Source organism: Phalacrocorax aristotelis, chromosome 1 (genome assembly GCF_949628215.1).
Source record: "Phalacrocorax aristotelis chromosome 1, bGulAri2.1, whole genome shotgun sequence".
In the NCBI taxonomy this organism is placed as follows: domain Eukaryota; kingdom Metazoa; phylum Chordata; class Aves; order Suliformes; family Phalacrocoracidae; genus Phalacrocorax; species Phalacrocorax aristotelis.
The window spans coordinates 196,033,900-196,057,852 of NC_134276.1; the positions used below are offsets into that span (position 1 = coordinate 196,033,900).

Genomic DNA, 23,953 nt, shown 5'->3' on the forward strand with positions numbered 1-23,953 from the left:
TGGTAAGGGCTCAGCTGAAGGATCATGGCCAGTGTTATCTGCATTTCAAGGATAAAGCTGCCCACTTACACACGTCCAGAAAACTATGAGAGATCTAGAAAATTCTGCCTACATGAGACGTTTGAATGAATGAGGGAGGAAGGGTGTAAAGAAATGAAGGCTGAGAGGAGGTAAAATCACAGTCTTCAAATACATAAAGGGTCTTGTGAAGGGGCAGGAACAACCTACCTGCTTTCAGCATCCTTGTTAGCATAAGGAGCAACGTGTCTCATCTGCAGCAAGGAAGACTCAGGTTGGATACTAGGATTACAATAACAGTTAAGCAGTAGATAGATGGCCTGCAAAATGCTCAGACTTCCATCACTGGAGATTTTCAATAGATGGAGACAAACATGTCAAAATTTACCTATAGGTGTAGATGGTACTGCTCCAGGTCAGGGGTACATACTAGATACCTCAGAGGTCCTCTCCAGCCCTCTGGGTCTGCGAACCGCCCCCCTCCCCCTCCCCAAGACTGCACAATAGATGTGGTCCCAGCAGAAAGACATGCAGTGCAGAGGGACATTGGTGAGGTATGTCTGCACCCAATGGTGCCTCTTTGTGCAACGAGCCTTGGGAGCAGGCACCACCCTGGCTGCGGCTGGGTATCACAACCTTTGCTCCTTTTTAAGATAAATCTGAACTGAAATGTATTTATTCTGTAAAAGTTTTCTTGGAGGCAAGAAAGATTCAGGACTATCTAAAAGATGATCAAATTCCTGATTTGCCTGAGCCACTATGCAAGACAGTTCTGCAATTGATTTGATGTGACTAAATTTTGTTCAGCTTTCACAAATTTTATACCAGACTCTGTGTTCTGCTTTGTCCCAGAGGAGCACAGTTTCTGCAAGAATTATTACAGTGAAATATAGCTGCAGCCTCAACTATTAATCGCTTCGGAAGTGAAGACTCAGCCTTTCTTACACTGCATCCAGGGAAGGAACATGAGAACATGAGCACAGACTTGATGCCTATATATGTGTATATATATACACACACATAAACCAGAGCCACTGGAAAACTGAACATCTGAGTTTTGTACTTGTGGAAATCTGCACAAACTCTCACAATTCCTTTCAGATTGTTTGAGTCCCAGTTATCTGACATGCCTGTGATAAACACGGAGGTTATTATGTCCTGAGTCATTGTCCAGAAGAAAATCACTTAACCTTCTAATAAACTAAAACATGAAAAAAAAAAAAGGCATTTTTGAGACTGATGCGAAGACAACATTGAGATTTTGCAATATCCTGATGAACGAGGGCTGTTTACTGTGGACAAAAGACAGCGACTGCATGTTGGCCAGCTCTTTGTAGCATCTCTCTGTGAGGACAAACACCACTTTATTCTGGCCTGAGTCCAAATGAACCAACTGTCTTCATCAAGATCATTTCTTTACGTACTCTGACACAGTGGCAAAGGCGCTCAAAATGTGATTAACAGCAATGGGAGATCATAACAAAGGTTAATGCTTCTTCAGCTGTATGCTACCGCTCTTAACCCAGAGATCTGGATGTGTACTGACCAGCCAGTTCACCTACTCATGCAGGGCACTATTCATATGGCAGCCTGAGGTCGCACTGGAGTTTTGGTAGGCAAAAGTAACAGAGATGGGCAGGGTAATCAAAACTCTATTAGCCCGTCTTCTAACCAAAATAATTTGAGTTGCATGTCCCAGGCCTTAGTACAAACCTCATGATTTATGTATGCTAAAAGCGGCTTTCAGAAATACTCATCCTGCTAGCGTCTCCCATAAGCATCAAAATGTCCAACGTGTCTAGCAGGATGTTTTGTATTTATTTATTTTGCACAGTGCTTGTGAGGAAAAGCTGCTTTAGTAAACCCACATGGGGTGGCAAGCAGTGTTAAGTAACTGAAGTCTCCCATTGATTACCCCATTCCATCTCCTCCCTGTGGCAGAAACACATAAGATGTGATTTTTCTACCAATTTCATCGACATGAAAACAACCACTTTTAAAATCAGGGCTAATGAGCTAGAAATGTACAACAACAACAAAAAAATGCTCAAAACCTGTAAATACAGACACTGAAATGCAGGTATTTGACATGCTGAGCCACAACAATGACACATGATTTATTGATTAGTTGCTATCACGTGATGGAAGCTCAGCTAGTCATTTAAAATACCCGCATTATCTTGGAATCTTCCTACGAATAAAAAGGTAAAATACAGCCTCTGTGGTAGTAGTCAATATTTTATTTTTCTGTCTTAACTGATGTGTCATTGATGAATTCTGATTGATCTAACTCTTTTAAAATTATAAATGCTTCTGTAACTCTGTAGTACCACACTAAAGTCCTACTATTCTAGCTGTATGTTCAACTACTCTAGGCCAGACACACTTGAATGGTATAAACACAAAATTTCTGCAGTAGATGTTTGGAAAATTTTAATTATACACTATCTGAGGCTACGGATGTAAAAAGATGCATTATTTCCAGCATCAAATAGTTAAATCTGATTTTCCACTCCTGAACAGAACACTGTAATCATGCACTCTTACTTGTAATTGTCTTCCCACAGCCTAGCTCTCCATAAAAAAAACCCAAACCCAAACTAGTTCAAATATTAGTAGATAATGAGATTCTATTATTTTTTTCTACAATATAGATATATTTATCACAGCATGCATGGCAGTTAACTGATTCCAATAGCCAGTTCTCCAACTAGTTGCAGAATTAGCAATAACGTCGAGTGTATTGGCTGTGGTTAAAATGACTGGCTACTTTGTGAGAGCAGAGCAGTGGCTTTGGAACTTAGCTAGGCGGCTGCCTGAGTCTAAGTTGGAAATGCTGGTTTGTCTGTTTTTTATATATATATGGGATATGTGTGTGTGTTTGTGAAGGGTCTATATAAATAAAAAAGGAAAAGAAAAAAGGGCAGTGCCAAATATTAGTCAACTTTTTATATTCATGTTCAGTTTAGCTGCATTTTGAAACAACACTAAACTTTCTGCTGAATTTTCTTATCATCTTTTGATTTTTTTTTTAAATTAAATTCCTCCGAAAATTCAAGATAGCATTAAAAAATACAAGCATTGCCCATATGAACCTCTTCATTATCCAAGGATCTCTTAACCGGGCTCACACACAATCAGGTACAACCAGGGCAATGTCAGAATGTCAAGTCCTGACTGCGAGGGCTGCTACTTGTAATAGTTATACATATGGATATAGACATTCCACTCATCCATATAAGGTTTTCTGAGGATTCCACGTGGAAATTGTATCCAGGGCCTGCTGGTTTTCTATCTCATACCTTTGTGCAGCAATTTATATCTGTAGTAAACTATATGCAAAATGTCTGCTAAACTAAACAAAAGCAAAATTCTGGCTGGGTAACATTTTTCACAGGTTACAAATGTACCAAGTGACGGTTGGTTAGAAAATACCAAAAATCACCTGCTCCATGTGGTTCAAATATTTTCCAGTATCAAAGAAAAAAAAAAGAAGGAAATTCTACAATTAACCTTAAGGTTATTTTACCCTTAAGCAGTTTTTCTGGACTGTTGGAAAATGGGCACTGACAAATCCATCAACCACCAAAAACCCCAATATACACAGATTGACCTGCCATGTGAGTTTGGTGCGAAGGGCACGAAAGTCAGGATGTGCGCAGTGACATTTCACAAATCTAATAATACCACCTTAGATTTATCTGGCACACTTCATCCAGAAAAAGTAGATCCCAGGGTGATTTATGGAACTGTGAAAATATAAATACGTATATTTGGGTCATTTCAGTCACTAGCAGAAGACGACGCGATGCCCTATCAGAACTGAAGACATCACACTGCTCAAATGGAGAATGAAAAAGTCTTATAGAGCCCTTGTCTGTATCTTAACCAAGAGATGAAAGCCATTCAGGTAGCATCCTACTTCTTGTGCTCTTTGCATTCCCCTTATTGATATAAATTTCTTACTAAGGATGGCGGTAGCAGCAGTGCTAGGGAAGACTGAACCTCGACTACAGCTGCTGCCCAGTACAGCAGATGCATTGCTGCTTACACGAGGAGGAATCCTTTCCCCCTTCTCCCCAGCCCCCGCTCCAGGAGAGAACTGAGATGTGGGATATCCTCAAGCAGGAGGTAATGAGGTTGCTCAGGCATGTGGGCATGCAGACAATCAAAATTTTCTCCACACAGAAAGTGCGATTTTAATAACTTTAAAGGATTTGAGGTTCATTTTAGCTGTTTGGGTTGCTCTCAGGTTATGTCCATGACCACAGGGCAACAACCTTCCTTCCTAAAGGCTGATAATCAATCATCTGGCTGTTTATCTGCCCATCAGCCCCCCATAAAAATGTCAGAACACATTGGCTAGTTGCAAACAAATGAATAAAAGACGTAGAAGCCTCAAACATAATTAAGTTCCCAGGGGGTTGTGAGCATCAGTGACTAGAGACTCAAATTAGTTTTCCAACAGAGAGATGCAGGAGGAACTCGGCTGTTGCAGGCTGTGCTTGGCAGCAGCCAGTCGCCCCGGCAGCGCAGGCAGCCGCGCTGTGCAGGCAGCGCGCGTGCCACTCCGGACCAGCGACAGCGGCTGCCGCCTCTCACCACCTAGAAGAGATGTCACATCGGACATGAAAGAGAAACGGGAGATGAGCGTACAGCAACGAGTGAGTCAGAGACGAAGCCACAGGAAACCTGGCTTCATTAGTTCTGTTGCTCGTGGAACAAGGTGTTTTTAATAATGACAGCTGGATATTCAGCTCTTTTTTACAGGCCTCAAAGGTCTCAGCGGTAGGAAGGATACTGTGTGTTGCTACGCCTTAGACGAAATAGAGAATTGACGACACTGGGAAGGGAAGCAGGAGAGAGGCACAGACGTTGCGTCCAGCGTAAAAGATAATAACAGGCAGAGAAAAAACCAGAAGGACACGCATAACAACGGACGGGTGATAACAAGGTGAGGAGAGAAATAGGGAGTGCGGAGGGAGGAAATAAATTGGAAATTGAAATCTGGACTAGAGACCTATTCACATACAGTCCCACTACCTGTGTCCTCACCCTGGAGAGGGAGAGAGCAGGGCTTTCTCCCCCCGAGCTGCACACTGCCTGTGCATGTGTAAGCACATGCTGACTGTGAAGATCCCTCAGAGTCTGGGAAGCTGTTAATCACTCAGTCCTTTACTTATTGCACTTTTCGAAGCATTTCTGCATTTAGGATATGCTTTGACCTCTTTTTTTTTTTTTCCTTTTTTGGTGGGTGGTGATAAGGGAGGGGAATAATCCTTCAGCTGTGAATAGTGGTTTTTGATGTGCAGCTGTTTATCGGGGTTCACTGGGTAGATATCTCCCCATATCACATACTTCTCCGTGGGGAAGAAGGATGATGTGCTGGCTCCAAGACAAGGAAAGGCTGATAGGAGGTGGAAGACCATCCTGCGAACACTTTACACCTTTGCGTGCAGGCTGAGTGCTGAATTCAGCGCTGAATTCAGTAACAAAAGTGCTGCAGCACACATTTGTGCCCCAGCTGATGGGAGCACAGGCTGATGTGCCATGCTGCTGCTTTAGCACATCCACATGTGCCTGGCAGAACAGCAACCTACAGATGCTTAGCAGACAAGACAGCTGTCCTGGGATGGGACACTGTGTGGCCACCTTGAGCCCTAGTTCAGCGTCAGAATCCCCGTCACACTCGGCAAGGTCAAATGCACAGCAGGTAATTGTTAGGGACTGGACGAGGATTCAGCATGGCTTCACTTCACCAGCTCCTCTTTTGAATTAAATAAACTGTCACCATTGCTCTGGCTCTGTGCGTGTCCACGGGCAGGTTTCTAAAAAAAAGAAAAAAAAAGGCTGTTATGAGGCCAGATCAACAGGAGCTGCAAGAAACCATTCCAGAGGGAATTGTGTGGCACGCTGGGAGGGGGCTAAGGCTTAGATTTAGTCTGGGGACAGCAACCACGAGGCAGCAGGAGTAGAGCAAGTACAGCCCTGGCCAGTGGCCATCGATGGGGCAGGCGTGGGCCCACTACTGGGGCTCTCTCCCCCAGTCAGGTGACCAGATCACTGGGTTCAGACCAGGCAGGGTGGGGGAACAAATGACAGAGCCCCCACCAAAAGCCACTGGGGCAGAGCGTGCTGGGAGGCAGGGATTCACAGGCCAGGGCACAAGGAGAGCTGCCCGGCCGGTAATACCAGGGCATTCTGCCAAAAGTTTGGGCACAACCTGGCTAGAAGCCCAGATGTTGAAAAAGCAGCCTGGAAAGTGAGGTCTTACCAAGCCCATTAGCAGCTTGCAAGTTTCTCCATCCTGGATCCCTCCCAGGCCTTGGAGGACACAACTAACCCAATTTTCCTAGGGAAGTCCCATCTGCCCCCTCTTCAGAGTCACCTTCTTTCTTCCAGCAAGCAAAGAGAGGGGGTATCCAGATCTTCTGAAATGCTCCACAATAACACCAGAGGAGTTCTTTCTCATGTTACAGTGACTCAGCCCAGTCAGGTGAGGAACAGGAAGGAGGCAAACAAACAAGGACAAGGGCCTTCTGGTGGAGGTGAATGAAAAAAAACTGGGCCAGACTGGTGAGACTCAGCCAGCACAGAGTCTGCCTCCTGAGCCCAACCCCAGAGGGAAAGCCCTGCAAAACACCATGTTAGGTTCGAATGAGTCCAACCCACTGTTAATACCAAGGTGGTGCTTTGCACGGCTGGGGTCTGAAAGGCACTTCGAACATCTCCTCCTACAGCCTCTCACTTTTCAGTCTTGCCCAGGCTTTGGAGCTGATTTTTATTTATTTGGTATTTGTTGTCCTTCAGACACAGTGACAATTTTTCACTAAGTTCCAGGGTACTGTCTGAGAAGTGCGGCTTTCCGACCAGCTCCCTCCTGTTGTTTCACTGGGAAGCCCAACGCACATAGCATTTAATGAAGCTGCGTTCAAAGTGCCAACAGTAGCTAATTAACTACTCCTTGCGACATTGCTGGTCCACATTTGGCTGATGGAAAGCTACCTACAAAGTCTAAACAACTTGTCCAAAGCTTACCTGAGCCATTCTTCTAAGATAGCCCTCTTTTTATAAGATTATCCCTATGTTGCTTACTGTCGAGACAGATTTGACATCTGAAGATGGAGAAGATCATGACGTTAAAGCAAGGCGATGCTGTGTTTACGCACAGGCAGGGAGGGGGCTCTGCATTAACTCCCCTTGGCGTGTTTCTGGGGGAAGACAGGAGAGATTTGCAGACAGGCTTTTTAGCGGAGCGCCTGAGAGGAGACGAGACCTTCAGAAACTGCAATTATAGAGTTTACCTGAAAGAGATAAACCTTTGAGTTCACCAGAAACGTTGCTGGTGGCATATTCTGGGCCCCATAATGACAGGTCACGGCGCGGAGGAAAAGATACGAGCTCTGGGAGCTCAGGGGATGAGGGGCAGGAATTACACTGTTTCCTACGTATTCAGGCGCGCCCCCAAAACACAGCCCGAATTCGCCACGTACCCCAAGGCCTTCGGCTACGGAGCAGCGCGGGGACCCTTCCCCAGCGGTGCCCGCTGGGGGGGCGGCTCAGATCGCGGGCAGAGGCTGCCCGGTCCCGCCGCCCCCGGGGCCGCGCTCCCGCCGCCGAGCGCCCACGGGCGGCTGAGGGCTGGCCGACCCCGGCCCCAGCCCCGGCTTGCGGCTCCCCCGGCTTGGGGCTCCCCGGGAGCGCCCGGCCCCGCGGGTGGCCCCGCGCCGCTGCGCTGGCTCTGCCTGGCCGGCGGGCAAAACAAAGCGGAGCCGGGAGAAGGAAAAGGGAGAGAAAGTGCAGCTCCTGCCTCCTCCCGGCCCTCCGCCTGGATCTCCCTGCGTGAGGCAGCGCTGCAAGCGGATCCTGACCGGGGGCAGGGGGTGGAGAGAGGAGGAGGACGGACAGAGGGAGGGAGGAAGGGAGGGAAGGAGGGACGAACGCGAGCCTCTCTCCTTCCCTGGGCTGTTTTTTCAGTTTCCTGTCTCGCATTGTGCTCACAGCGGATATGTGCTGCGCCTACAGGTGTGTCCCCTCCTCGCAGCTTTTCCCCGGCTCAGGCTCTGGCTGTCGGGGAGCGGCGGCGGATCGCGACCGTCATGTGATGATTAATTTCTCTCGGGGCGGTTTCCCTCTCCTCCCTCTTTCTCTCCCCCTCTCTCTGCCTTCCCCTCCCTCGCTCCCCGCCGCTCTTCTCCTTCTCCTCGGAGGTGGCCGCAGCCGCTGCCGCCTTCGCGCTGACTCCGGCTGCTGTGGCGGCGGCGGCGGGGCCCGCCGGGAGCGTGGGCGGCCGCCGGGGGCTGCCGTAGCGTCTCTGCCCAGCCCGCCGCCTCCCGCCCCGGGGCTCCCGGGCGCCGCCGCTCCCGCTCGGGCAACCCGGAGGGTCCGCGCCCGCGGGGCTCCCTCCCGCCGGGCTCCCTCCCGCCACCGCCTGCACCTGTTGAAGGTAACGCAGCCCCCAACGCTGCCGCGGCACCGCCTCGGGATGGGGATGGTGGGGACGTGTTCGCGGCGAGGAGTCCTCTACCCCCCCCGGCTTCCCCGCCTCCCAGGAGCGGCTGAATCGCGGGCAGAGCAACTTCCCCCTCCTCGGCTGCCGCGCCCGGGGCCGGGGCGGAGGGGGCTTCCGCCCGCCGCCCCAGATGGTTTTGGTTAAGGGGCTCCCAAGCGGCGGCTCGGGGCTCGGAGCGCCTTCCCTGAGCAGTCGCGCAGGGCCGGGGGAGGCGCGGGGCGGCGGCTCCTCCCGCCCGGCGGCCGGGGAGCGCCGGTGCCCGCCGGAGCCCCGCCGCCCCGCCGCTCCCGCTGCTGCCGCCGAGCGCAGCCCCGTTCGGGGGGGGGCGGGGGGCGGCTGCCGGCGCTTCCCGGGAGTTTCGCAATCCCCGCGGCGCGGCTGGGGTCGACAGCCCCGGTGCCACGGCCCGGCGCCGGCCCCGCGCTCCGCCTTCGCCCCGCCGGCTCCGGAGCTCGCCCCGGTGTTCCTGCAAACGCGTTTCGTCTCTTTGCCGAGACAGCCTTAAACTTTCTTTCCAACTGTTAATTGGAGATGCTGTACTTGGCTGGTGGTCGGTGCCAGCGAGCGGAAGCGCGAGGCGGGAGAGGCTCGTGGCTGAAGGCGCAGCTGCCCGGGAGGTGCAGAACACCCCTGGCCCGCCTTGTCCGGCTGGACCTGTGACCTGGGACTTTACCTTCTCCCAGGCTGCGTCAGTCAGTCTCGGTGACACCCGGAGGCAGAACGGGTCAATAACGATTTGGGTCCTTTCTGGATTAATCAGGCACTGACTGGGGTGAGCATACAAAGAAGAAAGTGTAAGTTTATCACGTCTCTGAAATCTCGTGGAAAATAGCATGGCCTTTGTTATCTGTGAATTACACAACTACAGTCCCGTCCCTGTCGCTGAGCTCGTCATCGAATGATAACTTGCTTGTGGGGGAACTTGATGCTTTTGTAACTAACGCTGTTACCGTGAATGTGATGATCAGCTTATTGAACACCAGAGGGAACTCTGAATAGGTATTCATTTGAGGGAGCTATATGCTTATGTTACTGTTTATGTTCTCATTACAATGGAATCTAGAAGGAAGCAAAGGTTGGTAAGTAATAGGCTGCTGGTATGTACCTAGGGTTGGCTTCAGCTTGCTTTACAGTTCTTTTCTGAAGGCGTCAACCCCAAAGCTGGGCTGAAAAATCTTTTTTTTTTTTCTTTTCTTTTCTCCTTTCCAAAGCTTGAACTACAGGAGCAGGGCTGTGTACCGTGCTGTAGGCAAATCCGCTGGGTGACCCATTCTCTGTGAGTGAGGGAGCGTGACTACATACGCACGTCGGGCTGGTGCTTCGTGCCCAGCCTGCCTCTTGGGTTGTGAGACAGATCCAGTGCACTGGGTACGGGGGCTGCCACCTGCAATGGAAAAGCCAGAACGGAGCATGCTTCCAGCCAAAACAAAAGGGAGGAAGTCTGCTTCCGATCCCGGCGTGGCTTGTTCTCCTTGCCTTGAAAACTTGTGGGTCTGAAGCCCTAGTGGGAACCTAGTCTGACTGGATGCGAAGTAGATCTTTCTTATAATATATTACTTAAGCCAGTACAGAAAGCAAATGTTGATGGTGTTTGGGAAAGGAGTTTGAATGGTGCCTTTTGGCACCAAAAGTTTTTTTTAAATGATCCGACATAACTGTAAGAAGCTGGTGTGGGCCCACCAAGATGTGATGCTGTGTTTTGTAGTAAAACGAACACCCAAAACGTGTACCTCGTGACAGTCTGTCACACCAGTTTTGATAATCAGACTTCTTTAATGCCCCTGGGTTGTCAATGATGTGGGAACGATAGTGCAATAAATACACTTGTGACTCTGACTTATGCTTCAGGAGCTGAAACATCCAGCTGTTCATCCTGTCTCTTTGCCAGAGGTTACTCTGCCATTCAGCCTTGTTTCCTATCAGACTTTGAATCTGCCAGACTTTATGGCCTGACTGACATATGAATGTAAACTGCATTTTATAGCTGTTTGTGTCAGTGTGTAATGTTGTGAAGCCCAGGAGCGTGAGCCTCCCGTTCATCCCTCTGTCCTGGCAGAGGGAAAAGGCAAAGGGCTGGGGTCAGCTAAACCGAGCGGCAGTTGTGAACCAGAGCCCGTAAGCACCTACGTGCTTCTGAAATGGCAAATGTGACTCCAGTGAACTACCTCATACCGTGCCTCGGTGAGCCGCGGTAGCAGGGAGGCAGCTCCACACAAGAAGCGGTTGTATGACCTTCTCAGTAGGTCGGTCACAGCACGTGGGGTTCTGGGTTTGAGAAGGACATAGCAGATGGTGCACCTGAACAGCCCTCCTCTTCCTCTCTTCCTCCTTCATCTCTTCTGGGAATTAGCAAGTGAACAAGGGTTTTATTCTTTTAGCCAAGTCTTGCTTTGTCCACCTACCTTAAAGACGTGCGATGTTAAATATCCTCACAAAGGGCACAGCCCTCTTGTGCCTGAATTTTCCTACAGGTGTTGTTGGAAGTGGGATAAAGGCTTTAAATAGCTTTACAAAACTGTGAGCTGTTTGCCTTGCATGCAGGAGCTCCCTAAGAACAAATTACATTTTGAAGGGACATCTCTTCATGAATGCCTATGAAGAACAAAAAAAAATTCCAGTGACTTGTTGCTAATGCGTTTGGATTCTGGCTTGGTTTTGAGAAAATGGTTTGCACATTTATTTATTTTCATGAAGATGTAATACTAAGCATTTGTATTTCTGTAATGGCTATAATTTGGAACTTTTCATACACTTAAATGATTTATTTTATGAAGCACTGAATGAAGGTATTTATTACACCGTGTCATGTTCTGAATATTGAATCACAATTGTAAAATTAAGGTAACAAGCTTAAATTGGGGTTCGCAACTTTTAAACTTTTGCCAGCAAGCAGTTAATGGCAACGTTAACTGCTAGTAAAGTAATTGCTGCCGTTCTTTCACTGTCATTTTGTTCTCACTTTCCTCCAGTCAGACTGTTCCACAGAGATATAATGAATATTCACCAAATTAGCTTGGCATTGTCACTTATGCAATTCCTCATCAGATCCAATGTGTTGATGAGCTAATGTGCACTTGATTAAACGTACTTGATTTATGCAAACAAAAACTGTAGGTCCTTCTTGAAGTAAAGCTAGCACCTGCACAGCTGTTAGTGAGATGAGAGTCTAAATAATTAAGATGGAATTAAGTAAACAAACAACCCCAATGTGGTATTCCTCCTACTTCTTCACCTTTATCTTTTAGTTCAACTCAGTAGTGGATTTTTATTTTGGCTTTTCTTGCAGGTTTTCTCATGTACCACAGGAAGTTATGAAGCTCAGCTTATAGTGGGGGGGAGTCCTCTACTATTTAAATGGCCACCATTAGAATAAAAACAAAAAGAAAAGGGCCATGATTAGCTATAATAAAGCCAGGGGTAACTAGAATTAGTGGAGTATTACTTCAAGAGTTTTGTTTAAGTATGAGGCTGGTTTGGGCTTGACATTGGTCTGTTAATCCTTGTTTAAAAAAATATAAAACGACACAGCCTGAATAAATCATTGAGGGGGTGTCTGTTTAAAAAAAAAAAACCAATATTTGAGTAGTAAGCGCTTTAACCTCCTACTCTTCGCTGAGCCAAAACTCATTTAGACAAAGTGGAAATAAGGAGTTGAAGATAGCTGTTTTATCAAACCATCAGCAGCAGAGTGTTACAAAAGCTCTCAAACTGACTATAAAATTGTTCAGATCTGGCTATAAAAAGAGGCTGTGGAGTCCTTGCCCCTGGAGGCTCCAGAGGATGGGTGGAGGAGGGAGAGGGCACATGCTTGCCCAAGCCCTGGAGCAGCAGTGCAGAGTGGAGACCTCTTCAGGGGACCTTGTGGGGTTAGGATTTATTTTCTCTAGGCAAATAGATAGGTTTAACTATTAAAACCAAATATTTCTCAGTTTCTGTCTCTGCAGTGAAGTCTGTGGTAAAACATAACTTTTGGATCTCTCTAATATTCTTTCCTTCTCAGATAGTTGAGGGAAGACAGACTTGTTGGCGTAACGTCCAGAAGTGCCTGTGCTTAACAAACATTAGTAATGACGACTTAAAAAAAAAATCCTGGAGCTACCTTGACCAGCCCCTGCTCAATTGCTCAGTCCAAGGCTGCCATAATGCAGGGCAGAGTTTGTCCCCGGGAATGTGTCAGCAGAGCTGTGGTCACCACCCACGTGTGTGTTGGGACATTCAGTTTCTGTTTGGAATTTGGCTTCTGGGAGCTGGCGCTGGTGTGGATTGATGATTATCTCCATGCCGAGCTCTCTGGGCTCCAGAGCTTCGGCATTCGTCAGCGGACAGAGTCCACCCAGCGCCTTCTGAGGCACTTCCAACCTTACCCCACCTTTGTTGTTAGCTTCCAAGTTTCTGCCTTTCTGGGTTCATTTTCGACACACCCTCTTCCACCGCCTCCCCTCAGGCAAACAGCTTTGTGATCCTGGAAACAAGTGCAACTAGTAGTTTTGATTTATTCAATCAAAATGTGTTGTCTTCTAAAAGTTACCTAATTAAAACCTTATTTCTGGTGTTTTTCTTGCTTTTCTTCTTAACTAACATCACCAGTTTAAGGCCACAGGTAAAAAGTGGAGGCGTCTTGGTAATTTGCAGTGAATGGATTTTGTGTTACTTGACAGTCACAGTTTTCTTTATGTTGCAGATATGTCATTTTTCCCCCATGCCTCCCTTGCCTCCCCTGCCTCCCACAACAAACCAGAAAGCTGTGGAGAAGCTTTGCCCCTAAGCTGTCCTTTCCCTACTTCTGTGATGGACCTGCACAGGTAGACCTGTTGGGAGCACGCTGCACAATTAAGTACATAGAACTGCCTGTGATCAACATGACTTTAAATAAAAATCCATGGGATTTTTACCACTTCAACTGAATTGTTACAGAATTTACCTTTTTAGAACAAGGTATGTTCACGCTTATTGCTGAATAGACCTGTCTAGTGTATTTCTAGTTAAGCTGGATTAGGTCTACGTGTCAATTTGGATTGAAGGAAGCTCTCATAAACCTGACACTAATCTTCCTGTGTCTAGAGGGATTGTTAGGGTGATAGCTGGGTCTCTTGGCAAAGCGATGCAGAAAGCAAAATTTCTCACGTTTCAAGCGCAACCTTCTGTCTATACTGATTGACTGTGTTTTAAATAGAATTTAGAGGAGTGAACTCCTCGCATCTTTCTCCCCAGACTCTTGTTTATCTTCTAGATAAAGAAGAGATAGTACCTCTTTCTGACAGATGTGTGTAAGAGATGCATATAAAGAAGATCTAGCTCTTCCATTCCTAGTTGCATCACTATTTTGAATTTATGAAGGACCAGTTCTTTAACCAATGTTTGCCCAGTGGGAAAACAGTGATTAGTCAAATGTATTCAATCGTAGGAAGAAAGCAAAGGGCAGAAAAAATAAAACACATTGGTAAGAAAGGGTGCTAGTGAAATATAAGGTGATGTCTCCCATCCTGAATCAGAAGGACAATTTAGTCATCTTTTGCTTGGACTTAGCCTAGGCGTACGCAGCAAATAAAAGCTTATTTCCTGAAGATACATGGTGCTTGGAACGGTTAATAGTGGTAGGCTGTGGTTTCCTTCAGGTTGTAATAGTTAGTTCTTTCCTTTTAATGGATCTGGTTATGCTCATTGCAATTGAAAGTCCAAAATATGCAGCTTCCCTCTTAAATACATCAGAAGACCATTAATTTGTCCTTCCTTAATTTGTTGCCACAATTTTTGTTGACCTTACGTGCCATGTTCATTTAAGCAGTATGTGACAAATTGGTATAAACTTAACATTGGGCTTGTCGAATTGTAAGGCGATGAAAGCAATAGTTTAACCTCTTCTATTTCCAGTCCTGTGGGATTAGTAAGTAGTTAAAAAGAAAAAGCATTAAAAGGTTTTTCTGTGCAATTTTGATCCATGTCATCAGCAACTGGACAGTTTTCCCTCATGAACTGACTGACAGCCCCCACAAACTCTAGTTGGGATTGCGGTGCAGGCACATCACCCTTACAGGTATAAGTTACAAACGTAGAAAAGCAACTGAAACAGGTGACTTTTGGGATATTTCTTTTTCCTCCCAAACATGGTAAATGGGGGAGGTTTTGTCTGAAAGGCTTTTACTCAGGCAGAAAGTATCTTTTTGAGTACTTTGAAGGAGTTTTTCATGAGTCAATAACTGTGCAGCCACAAAGCTGGCTTCATGACTGGGAATATATGTATCTGCCATGTGCTCCAGGTGTTGTCCCCGTCTGCCCACCCAAGCTGTTGAGTTGAAAAACCAAAAGAATTAACTTGCCTTGGCAACCCCATAGAACTGAATGGTGGTATGAGTTTACTTATTAGTACATTGGATAAAGCTCCAGAGGGGTGATGTTTGTGTTTATTAACAGATGCCTATTTGACATTTAGCTGGGGGAAGATCTGCAAGCATTTCACAGTCCATTGTGCATTTAATTCAGTGTTCAGTAACATTAGTGAAAACGCAGGGCAATACCCTTTTGGGGTTTTTGGGTTTTGTTTTTGGTTTGGGTTGTTTTCTTGTTTGGTTGTTTTTTTTTTTTGTTTGTTTTGAGATTGTCATTCATTCAGAGTTTAGGGTCAGAGGAGCTGTCAAGTCCTGCAGCTGTTTGATCACCTCTCTCGGCTGTTGCTCATGGGCCCAACAAATCCTTGAGCTAAAGCATCTCTTATCATGAAAATACTGAGAAAAAGAGAATCTGCCTTAAAGAATTTTGTTCCTGTTCATTCCTCCGAGTTAGGATTTATATCTCATTTATATAACATAACATAAGCTTTTTACTTGCATCTGTTGGCCCCTTTTAAGTCTTCTTATGGCTGTTTTAAAGGAGATTTTATTGCTGATAATTTTTTTTTTTGCCTTAAAGATGATCAAGTAAGCTGTCAGTTGTCTGTGTGGCGTATCAGAAGGCCCCATTCAGTATTTCCATTCACTGTCATATCTTTGCATCCATGAACCACATTAGCCCTTTTAATAACAGCAAAAGCCCCGAGCGTGGTGCTCGGTTGCAAGGCTATGATGAGCTCTGCATCCCTGTTGGCTTCTTTGCTTCTTAAGGTCATGGTCTTCTGATCTGCAAACCTTGCCTGCATTCCTTGTTATTGGATACATATATTTGCATTCAGATGTCTTAAGACTGTTTTGGTTGGAATAAGCCCAGCTTGACAAGTAATTGAGATAAATGTGTGATTTCCTTTCTGTTTTTATTTATCATGCTACTAAACCATGTAATCAATTAATTTTACCACCAAGGATGGACTTATTTCCAGGTAGCTAATAAAACAGTTAGGTAATAAAGAGCATAATTCCAGTCACTGCAAACTGCAAAAGGAGCATTGCAATTGCATGGTGGTGTTACTTGGTAATGACAACTTCTTGAGGTCTTTCAGTTAACTAATTTTTAGTCTATTTGGCCTATATGTTTTGAAATCCTGATTTAAAAATCTGGTTGATCTGATGTTCGGTGGCTGTTGTGACACATCTTTAAGTCTTCAATTGCTGTATTTGGTGGAAAATCAATAGATTTCACCTTCCTTACTCATCGCCCTTTTGCATTTATACAGATGAAAACAAGGAATTTTCTATGATGTTTTGAGATGCCAGATCCAAAATTATTCTTTGCTTAGGATACCTGTAAAGCCACTGAGCAAACTATTTCTCTGTGGTTGTGCATGTTGCCCAGTCCCTTGTCTTACGTCTTCTCTGAAACATCTTTTTTGCATCTCTCCCAGCAGGAACAAGTACACGTCAAAAGGCACTTTGTCCTGGAAGCTATTTGCACAGAAGCCTGAGCCCCAAGAATTCCCTTTCGCCAGTGGTGGTCATGCTGCTCAGGTGGGCTAAGAACTCATTTGGACTGAGTAGGGTTTTTTTTAACCTCCCTTTCTTCTTCCAAAATGGCACATTGCTTGCTTGAGAAAGAGGAGCCCTTCTTGTAGAGCATTGCGGAGCGGTTGGCTTGGTGCATTGAGACAAGAGATGGTCATGTGGGGTTTATGTGCTCTGGTCTTAGGTTGAAATATTACAGCCTCAATTTTAGTGCAATGATCTGGCATGAAAATGTATTTACTTTGTAATTGTCCTGGATACTGTTGGATTTAATAGTGGTTTTTATGCATATTTTTGTACATCCTGGACCTGTAGTGTAAAATGACATTAAGCAACTTGTGTGTGTGAATCATCTCCAAGGTAACTTAGTTATCAGAACACAGTATCTCAATTGCTCAGAGTAACACTTTCCACTTCTCTAATTACACTTTTGCAATCTTTGTTGCTTCTACCGCTGCTGTTCAAATTATTGTGTACAGGTGTACTTGGAAAGGACTTTCCAATTTGCTTTTCCCAGTTGTAGCAATTAGTTATTATCGTCTCATTTTGATCCCAAGGCCTGTAAAAAAAGTGAGTAAATGTAAACAGCATCCTTGAAACTACACTCTTCATGGTATTTTCTCCTACTGATAATTTGAAGAGGCAGTCTGTGTTTTCTGTTGTCTGTGGCATAATTAATCTGCATGAATTATACTTGAAGGGGAACTCTGATATCAGAAGAGGGTTTAGCAACCTTGGAAGTGAGGAGCTTTTGAATGAGGCAGCACTGAAGAGTTCCTGTACATTATTACTGGGCTTGTTGGGAAGAGACTGGTAAATTTGTGTCCAGAAATGGCTACATATTTGCTTCTTTTCCCTCCCTCTCACAGACTTTTCTACTTTGCGCACACGTTTCACATATGGTAACTGGGCAAGCCCAGGTTATTTGCTGATGTGTCTCTATCTCAAACTGAGATGTCCCTACACCATGCTAATAGTTCAGTGGCATCAGTCAGACAAAACAGGTGTATCTACTGGAATACAAGAAGTCTGGGTTGATTTGTGTGTAGGTTTGGTGTCCAGAGTGCCATCTACGCAATCCACAGTGTGCAATAGGGTCCTGTGGGTTTCTTGACTGAGGACTTCATGCATTCTGGTTTCGCTTCTGCCTTTAGCAAGTAATTGAATTTCTCTCTGACTTTTTTTTTTTTCATTTTTGGGGAACCTGGAGATGAAAAATACAATTTAATGGTATTTTTGTCGTATATAGGTAGGGTAAGTGGATGCTGCAGCATTCCTTCTTGACCAAGAAGGATGGGGACCTGCTACCTCTATTAGCTAGAGGATGTCCTCTTCCCCAAAAGCCCCTATGCAAAAGCAGACCTGCATCCCCAGTTTCCCTGGCCTAAGCTAATCCTTCTGCAAAGCACTTCCACATCAGGCTCTCTGTACCCATAAGATGACTTGTCACAGGAAGTAAGTTTCTGTTCCAGGTGGGTTAGCAGCACGCATAGGCTATCGTTCAGTGATATGAAGTCTTTGGTGGCAGCTTTGTTATAAGAAGTTCCTGCTATCGCTGGCCGGGGGCTGCTTGGTTGTGCTACCATGACTGTTTTGTGGAGCTGTGTTGTGAACTGGACAGGAGAGCTGGTCTGACATTACACTGTTTACACGTAGCTGTTACGTGGCTTTGAAAGAATATGTTTTCACGTTTCACTGCATGTCTGATGTGTTTTACGGCGTGGCCCTGCAAACACGTGCTTTTGCAGTGCTGGATTGGGAAGCTGCAAAGGCAAATTAAAGAAAAGAAGATTCAAGACCTGCTTAAACACATTTTTGTTGCCAAATTCTTTGTGTCTGCAGCTCTCTTCCTTTCCTGCCCATCCCCTCCTGGGTGGCCCTGTTAGTCAGGGAAGAGGAGGCTTTTGCAAACAAAGTTAGTGTTGAACTTGTGCTTTCAATAGCAGCAATGCCCCTGTGTAGCTTCACTTCCACTGGGAGTAATGTCAGGTGGCTTTAAACCGAATACAGCCGTTCTGCCTAGAACTGGCTAGTGCCTTTATTCTCAATGGGTGCTCTAAATATCGTGTCTGTATACACTTCGTGGGGGAGAGAGCTTTCTCCATACCCATTGGTTTTCTTTCTCAGCTGAAGACCTCCCGTGCACTGCTAGCACACTCTGTAGTGTTAACCATGCACATAGTAATTTCCTTTTCCCTCTTACCTCGTTTTGGAAGACTTTGCTCTTGAGTCTTGTAAATGGGGTGATAATTTCAAAGCAAACAGCGTCCAGTCCTTTCTTGCCAACTTTTGCCCACAATGTATGCAAAATAAACAGAGCAGTTGGGAAATTAGTCATGTACCTTACCCTCATAGTGCAAGGCATCCTAGGATGGTTTGTAGCTCTTCTTCAAGTAATAAATAAAGTGAAAGAATGAGGTTGGTACACCCAAGTTAAGTTTTAATGTATGGAGCCATTACAGAGATCATTCATCATCTTAAGAAGCTTTAGAAAAACCTTGTAAAATGAGAGGCTTTTAAAAATAGCCACCATTCATGTATTGAACTTAAAGGTGTTTTATTGATTGCAGCAGAGAAAGAAGAATCAAAATATCAAGGATGGGTAAAAGAAGTATAGATAACTTTCTTCACACATAAAAAATATCTTTGAAGCAGACTTTACCAAAATATGAGGATTTTTATCTCTGTTAGGCTCTTGGAGGAAGCTTAGAAGGATTTCTAGCTGATACCGTGCCATTCATGGGTTTGATTCAGAAACTGGGAGCCTGGATGCTGGAATAGCAGGTACACAGCAGTCACAGGGTATGATAACTGTAATAGGATACGCAGATGCCATCATGGTGCATTTATGCAAGGAGAAAGTGTAGGCAACTGTTAAAAAAATGCATCCTTAAAAAGTTGACTAAGAAATGGTTAACGTTGAACTTACTTAGCTCTGGCCTAAGTATCGAACAGTTTTGCCAATTGAGCAATAGGAAAATTTGTTAAATGTGAAAACTAGACTGAAGGTTATCGACCCTGAGGCTCAGCTACAAGGGGATGGCGTGGCTGTAAAGAGGAATAACCATTATGTGATCTGCAAATGAGAGAGAGCAGGTCCCAAGTGTATGAGGCTTGCAGGAGTTCAAATGAACGGTGGAGTTATAGTCTAACGAGGCCCTGAGCACAAACACAGCTCACGTGTGTGGCAGCACAAATAAAAATCTGGAGCCCTCCCCATCCCAAAAGAAGACCCTTTATTAACAATTTTACCCCCTTGGCACGCTTGGAAGGGCAGTACTGTAATAACCCAGAGTGGTTCTCCTTCACACGTTTCCAACCGCTTCATAAAAGTAGCTATATGTGTGGAGTGCTCTCTAGTCCTCTTCAGAAATAGGATCTCTGCTATTAAAAAAAAAAGGTTTATAATTAAAATTGATGTCTTTTTAAAGGGAAATATGCTCTGTCATGTAAAACCTTTCCCTTCATGTTTCCCAAGTGAAGGTTTTGAAACTCGCTGAAGGTAGGGGCTTTTTTAATAGAAATTCCTTGAGTAACATAAATGTTAATTCAAAATGCCTGAAAGAATGTAATGTTTCTGTCTTCTGGAATATTTCGGTTGTACATGTGCCAAATGCAGAGCAGTGAACTCAGCTGTAAGGGCCTAGTTTGGCCGTACTTGTAGTCCCTTGAGTGCAGGAGCCGGTTTTTTTTTTTTAATTCAGTTTTAATGTTAAGCTGTTATGTTTACCTGAAAGGAGAGGAAATATTACAATTTAAGTAAATTATTTATATATATATATGTATATATATTAGTCACAAGGTAAGGATGATGTGTTCCTGGAATAACTACTTTTTAAGTAGTTGTGCTTCAGTAAAGCATGAGATCGAGCATCTCAAACCACACAATAACTTTTTTTGCTCTTTAGTTCAAATAAACCTTACCTCAATTGACATACCTTTTTTTTCCTGAGTGAAATTATGAATATCCTCTTTACAAACCTAAGGCACCTAAGAGAGATTAGGAGTTGAGGTAGCGTTCTGCTTAGCCTATTCCCCATGAAGCAGACACTGCTGTACGAGATTTGATTCAGCATCTGCTTTTTACCTGTGAATCCTTAATGAGGTTAAAGCTGTCCAGGTAAATACAATTACAAATGTGGTGCAGATCACACCAAAGCCAGGAGATCAGCAGTCTGGAAGCTTTGTGTCTGAACTACAAATCATCAGTGCATACCCGTTCCCATTCTCTGCGCATCTTCTGGGGAGGAAAAGGCAGTGGTAGTAGGTAGACTCTACCTTCCTGACTTATGTTGTGCAAAGATCAGCAAACCAGATTTTTATTTATTTTTTTGTCCTCTGAGTGGCTGTTTGAATGGCTTTCCTCTTGCTCTGTGGTCAGACAGAAGGCAACGTGTTGTCTACTTCTCCTTCACAGTTACAGTAGCTCTTTTTTTCTTTTTATTGCATAGTCTAAAGATGATTCGTTTTTTTTCTTCAGACTGTATATATCAAGTATAGTGGGGACAGTATGTTTATTTTTCATCCTTTTGTCTGGAGAAACCTGGTAGCGGATTGCTTAGTGCTGGGAAGGTTGGCTAATGGGAGCAATCCTTGCAGCCACTTCATATTGTTTGGCTGTTTGAAGTGAGAGATAAAAAAACCTAGGTCCCATCTAAGCTGGGTTTTCTCTCTTTGGTGTGATGAGGCTGTACATGTGAAAGTTTTGAGGATACTGTAATATTTTTCCTGTTTCTAATTTTGGCTATTAATATCTTAAATAAGATGGACCCACATACCTCAAACTGAATTGCTGATTCCAAGAAAATCTGATTGCTTTATTCAAGTGAGCAGTTGCACAAACTCAAAACATTCAGATAAAATGAACCAACTGAAGGTGTGGAGATGGAATACACCAAACCTCAAGCCACCTGTGGGCAGGGGGTACTCTTGAGAGGGAAATTAACTTTCTCCTTTGGATTAGAAAGAAAGGAGGATTTGATCCCCTGTGAAGATGGAAGAAGCATGATGCTGCCTCACCTTCCCATGTGGGAGTTGTTCTTCATCATTAGATCTTTTTCAGGAGAGGAGGTGGCTACCATTTTATGGGAGAGCAAAGTGAAGGATGGGGCTGTACTTGTCTTCCCAGGATCAGAACTGAGAATTTATTCCCCAGGCCTGCCAGACCCGGCAGTAGAAATCACATGTCCAAAGCCCTTTGTGCTTGGAGACCCTCAAGGGTCTCCTCCTGACTGAAGAATGACCCACATATGGTGGTTTTGGCCTTATAATGTGCATAAATTGTATAACTTAAGCTAATGAGAAGACACTAAGATTACGCTGGGTGCATGTTTACACTAGAAAATTAAATAGTGAATCTGTACAACTGGGTCCGGTTAAAATAAAGTATCACAACATCAGTCACGAACAGAGGCATGTGAAGGAAATCCTTTGCTGGCGTTCCTCAGGAGTGTTGCAAATGCCTCAGTTCCTGGAGTGTAAAATCATTCCTCCCTCCTAAAGAGCATCCAAATGCTTTTAATATTGACCAGGAGATTAAAAAAGCCCCAGCAACTAAGTGTACAGCTTGGATCCTATTACTGTATTGAATAGCTATTCATATGGCTGCTGTGGGAAATGTGGTAGAAAAGGAAACATAGCTGCCTATAGCTGCAAACTTAAGAGCTTCTAAAGTTTTAAAACGCTCCTGCTGCTTCCTCCCATGTCAATACTACCTGCCATCCTCTATTTGTATTTTGTATGTTGACTTGGGAAAAGATTTGATTTGATGCTACAGCACAGCTTGAGGAACTGGCTGTACAGAATATTAATATCTGATCTTGTTTCATTAATATCAATTTCAGGCATGCATTCCTGAGGGGGTTAATATGAAGCTGGTTTTTTTTAACCACAGCAATATTGTACGGATTCCTAGGCCAAACACACCAGCTGGCTTCCACTGAATTTTACGGTGCAGGAGACAAGAAACAGGCTTCCTCGCAGAAAGGGAATGTGGCAGTCAAAGTCCTGGAAGCACAGCGCAGTTTTAGGTGCTGGGCAGGATGTCTTGGTTTCACAGAGAGGTCTGACAAAGGTGAGGCAGGAGACCAGAGGGATGGCTGGTCTTGGCTGTGCTCTCTCCTTGGTTTCTGACGTTGCTGCTCACCTCAGGTTCCTTGCCTCTATGCCACCCCAACTCTCTTGTTGACTTGTGTTTGTGTCCCATTGCGAGTTGCAAGCTTTCAGCCAGGCTGTGTTTCTGGGCTGCCTTGTGGCCATCTGCCCCCCTCCCTGCATCCAGCTAAAGCGGAAGCGGTTGTGCGGTCACTTGCTGGAAGTTGGAACAGATATTGCAATGGACTGATCTCCTGCGAGACCACTGAAAGAGGTAATTAGATTTATTTTTTTTTAAACCATTCAGATATGCAGCCTTGGAAGAAGTGAATGAACTATATCCTTCTCTCTTCACTCTTTCCACCACATAAAATGGCATAATTGGGTAGCAGCTATATTGTTTTACAAATGCCTCTATGCGTGAAATTAGTGTGCTTCCAAAAAAAGCCCTGAAACGAAAAGACTCTACAATGTTTGTTACAGTAAGTTAGGCCTGTGACATTCTATCCTCTGAGAAATATTCCTGCATAGGATTTAGTTACCCAGTTTGTCAACATGCGTAGTTTCTTCTACCACTCCTAGCTTTGAGCTGAGATTGAATTTTGTGAAGATGTCTGCAGAGGAGTTTCATGTATTGAGCTGTACGAAAAGAAAAGGTTAAAAATTGTTGTTGCAGCAGCCCTGGAAAGCTATAGCAGAAATGCTCACTGCTTTAAAATATGAAAAAATGGTGCCTTTTAAATATCAAAGGGATTAGTATTAATCCAGCACTTGTGATTTTCTTAAATCATGTTATTTGCATAATAATACTCACCACCTGCTATATCTTCAAAGTGCTTTTCAGACATTAACTAATTGATCTTTGTAACACCCCTGTGATGCAAAGACCTGTTATTATCCCCACTCTGCAGATGTCGCAACCAAGACCCAGAGTAGTTGAAGGAACTTGTTGGGCGCAGGGCTGAGACGGTGGTGTCGCGGGTGCCGCATGCCTATTGTCCTGTCCTCTGGGAGTTCCCTCTCCCAGCACTTTCAGGGGCAGCAGTGCTTTCTTCCTGCCTGCCTCTATTTAAGAAGACAAAAAGGCAGCGAGATATCTCTCTGTGTCTTTGGAGGGATATTGTCGGGAGGTACTTATTAGTTTTGATTTTGAGGTGTTTTTGCTAAATGATTTTGCTCTGGTTTTTAGTCACCCTATAGTCAAAGACACGTAAGACAAAAGCTTCTTACAGCTCCCTATCATGCACCACAGCAATGCTAGTCGAGAGCTTTTACGCACATTCTTCTTTGTTCAGGACTCGGTGTTGTCTTGCTATTAGGAGCCTTTTGGTCAAATTTGCTCCTACTTGTCAGAATAAAAAATTACTAAAATGGGAAGTGACAGGGTGAGTTGCCTGTTGTTATAAAATTTCAATACCTACACCCATCCCGTGCTGGCAGCGAGCGGCCATACCTGGGAGGC

At 44.8% G+C, this 23,953-nt stretch overlaps 1 protein-coding gene across 8 annotated transcripts in view; it reads left to right on the forward strand.

The window, feature by feature from the left end:
• Positions 1-7,924: 7,924 nt before the first annotated feature.
• PLXNB2 (plexin B2) overlaps positions 7,925-23,953 on the forward strand; it is a 258,237-nt gene continuing 242,208 nt past the window's right edge. For 2 of the 8 annotated variants that reach the window (XM_075081226.1, XM_075081223.1), the window contains exons 1-2: positions 7,940-8,043; positions 16,302-16,404. The gene's annotated coding sequence lies outside the window, so the exon portion shown is untranslated. Of the gene's footprint in view, positions 8,044-8,312; positions 8,465-8,986; positions 9,325-16,301; positions 16,405-23,953 lie in introns of those variants that run through there. The other 6 variants (XM_075081225.1, XM_075081228.1, XM_075081229.1 and 3 more) reach the window with 6 other exon arrangements.